Source organism: Hakea prostrata, chromosome 5, assembly GCF_041222555.1.
Source record: "Hakea prostrata isolate BN-2017 chromosome 5, UWA_Hpros_2, whole genome shotgun sequence".
Lineage (NCBI taxonomy): Eukaryota > Viridiplantae > Streptophyta > Magnoliopsida > Proteales > Proteaceae > Hakea > Hakea prostrata.
This window is the reverse complement of record NC_142604.1, coordinates 20,199,561-20,202,967: the sequence shown is the minus strand read 5'-3', so window position 1 is coordinate 20,202,967 and position 3,407 is coordinate 20,199,561. Positions and strand designations below refer to the sequence as shown.

General features: G+C 36.3%; 1 pseudogene; it reads right to left on the bottom strand.

Annotated features, from left to right (window-relative positions):
• Window positions 1-815: 815 nt before the first annotated feature.
• Window positions 816-2,328, bottom strand: LOC149015648 (exopolygalacturonase pseudogene; annotated as a pseudogene).
• Window positions 2,329-3,407: the final 1,079 nt, after the last annotated feature.

The window sequence follows — 3,407 nt, the reverse complement described above, 5'->3', positions numbered from 1 at the left end:
GTATGCATAGGAGATGGGAGAAAATCAATATTAGGAACCTTTGATTTTCCCACAACACCAACATATGACTTCTTTCCTTCCTCACCACCAACACCTCCATTACTTGGTTCCTTAGGAGGTTTTAGACGTTGGAACACAGATTCTCTTGGAGCCCCCTTGTCCCTTGGAGCTTCTCTCTCCTCACTCATTATTTGATTTGAATAAAATTTAGGAGGAGATTTCTTTGGAAAAAAAAAGTTAACTAAATTTCAAGGATTTTTTTTTTGAATTTGTGGAGGAGGCATAAAATTACTTTGAAAATATACTTTTTTAAAAGGTAGTAACTAAATTACCAAGAATAGGTGACCAAAAAAAAAAAAAAAAGGTAAACAATAGGTAATAAGAAAATAAAGGTATTTCAATTAAAATAAAGGATAAAATCGTCAAGTTAAATTTGCTACAAAACAAGAATACATGCACTTTGTATAACTATTGAAGTACCATATGCAATGCAGGTTAGTAATTGTTGGTTTTTTAATTGTTATAGTTGTGTTAGTCACTTGGTTTTATTTGGTAGTGGCATTTTCATATAATTTCTTTTATGAAGGTTATTGTAGTATGTGCAGTTCTTATGAGAACTAGGGATGGTTGGGTTCTAAGCATGAATATATCAAGAGGTTGGGTTTTAGTGGAGATGATTGATTACAATTAATAGCTAAATTGCATATGAATATATTTTTCTTTTACCTTTTCTATAAATAAATGATTGGATATATTGGTAATTTCATGCAACACAAGAAAGTACACAAATGTGGGAGAATCACAATTGAATGGACTCAAAAACACGGACTTGGCATTTGAACACCAAAAGCAACCTGGTTTGCATTCTTACAAACAGAGGTGCTGTCACCATCACTTGATTTCAAATTAATATCAATGAGCTCTACTCCTTCGCATGGTACAACTTCACTACATTTGAGGGTAACTGCTTCATTGGTGGCAAATGTACCCTTGATGTTCTTGAAATGAATGTCAGTGAGCTTTACACATGATGGCTGTGCATCGGTTAAAGTTAATAAATACCATTAGTAATCTTAGAGACAAGGTTTACAAAACCAATATATAATTACTAGCCTTCAAGTGAAAAAGAAGAGGTAGAGCAATCAGGATCCTCTCCTATGATCTGATCAACCTACCTCCCATCCATCAAACACAAAAGGGGATGGTTATATACTGATGCTACTCACACATGAAGTCTAATCGGGTGGGGAGCATATATGTATTAACTAGATGAAAAGGGAGAGACTCTAACAAAGTGCTAATTGTGCTTTGAGAGAGATTGTCAATGACTCTGTACAATCAGATTGGGTAGTATTTTATTGATGTCACATTATTTTACTTGTTGGGCTTACAAAACTTATCAAAGAGTCACATTGGTTCTTATCACAATATTCTTGGTTGATGATAACGGGGTTTCTCACATTTTTCATGACAAGATCCTCAAATATAACATTAGAAACTTTGTTATCTTTTGATGCTTGCCATGTTTTGACCCGGATGGCATTATTAGTTCCAATAAAAGTGCAACTCTTCACTATGAAACCGTTCACTTCCTTTTCATTTTGATACCTCCCAAGGCTTCCCAAGCTGCAAAACAAAGAACAAAAGTTGGATAAAGCCAATTGAAACAATTTTCATCATCCCTCCTTTTTTTGATTCTTTTCTTTTTGGGTGGGGGAGTGGGGTTTCAAGATTTAACCCAACCGTAGGAGCCTCAAGTTAATACCTTGCCCATCATACCCTTGCTAGGGCAAAGCGTAAACTTGACCCAGTCCAACCCTAGTAGGGTTTTCGCAACAATTGCCCAGCCGTAATTCACCTCTATTATCATGTGCCCATTTAGTCATGGAACTTAAAAACCCATTGCATCCTACTAGGGCTAAGCCCAAGCTTTAATGCACATAATATCATGGAAATAACGAAGCTCATCAAAGCCCATTTTATATCAAGCACATACTTTACATATGTTAAACCTAGCCCACACCTAACTTCAAATAGAGGCCCGGTCTAATCTTGTTTGGGCTCAGGGGCCTATTGCTAGTTGGTTTTCTCTAACATCCCTGTATTGTTTTAGATCAGCTATACTAATTACTAGGAGATTTATCAAAGTATTTAAGCATGATTAATATTTCATTACTTGATGCCAAGACATGGTCCACAATTCACATTGGAGTCTAAAATGTTGGAAGTACCATCTCCGACAGAAACACAATCATCACCAGCTCCAATATTACTGTTAGGAAAATTGATGATGGATGAGTCGCCGACGTGCACACCGTTTTGGCTCATCACAGGGACTTGGATCTAGATATCATGGAGGGTAAAGTCATTTCTTTCAACAATAGCTATGTGTAAATCCTTACTATTGATTAAATTGATGTCACTTAATGACCCTTCAGTAATTGCAAAGAAGCGCAAGGTTTGCAACAAAAGTGAAAGTTCAAAAAGCGAAACAAATATTAAGGATCCAATTGTTTTCATGTAAAAAGGCTGGATGGTTCAGTAGATTTACATGCAACAACCCATGCATTAAGGAAGGCCTTATTATTATCTGTTTTCCTATCACCAACTGCTCCATACTAGGTGACATCAAACACTGCACCCTATGAATAATCACCTTGTGACGATCCTAATGCATTTCCTGGTAGCGGTGCTGAAGCATCTCTTGGAGATCATGCTGAAGCATCTCCTGGTGCTGATGTGGGTGATGGTGTTCCAGTCGAAGTTTCACCATCCGAGGTTGCTTTTTTATCTTTTGATTTGAAATGCCAAATCTCAATAGTTCTAGCTTCAGCCTCCCATAGAAGGAAGCCTAGTCAACATATTAACATAAGAAGCCTGCCTGAACCCATCATTAATTTAACCTAAGCAAGTAAAGATTCAAAGACAAGTGAGAAAAGCAAATGAGTTGTGATCATAAACAAGGATCAAGTAGAGCCTTAGAGATCTTGCTTGGGATGAGAGGCTTGGTTGATCCCAACTCCAACAGATGTCTAGTGGACTTCATTCAAGTTGTAACGCTTGTGGGAGGGGGGGGGGATTTGATATTTATGCTCTGAATTTCCATCCTTTTTTGGGCTATATTACACATGAAATTAGTAAGAGAGATCTTAACTCACTGTTCTTGTTGATATTAATTGTGCGGTAGGAAATCAACATTCAAATAAGAATTGGCTACCCTTTTCTTGAGGAAAAAGAATGAAAAAAGGGTAATATGTTCAAGTTAAGGAACTAGTGAGCGATGGGTGTACTAGGGCATTGTTATTGCCAGTTTGGGCGTTTAATGTTCCTTGTAATCCTTTTTACCATCTTCTAATAAAGATGTTTTTATTTTTTATTTTTTATTTTTTATTTTTTTATTTTTTTTA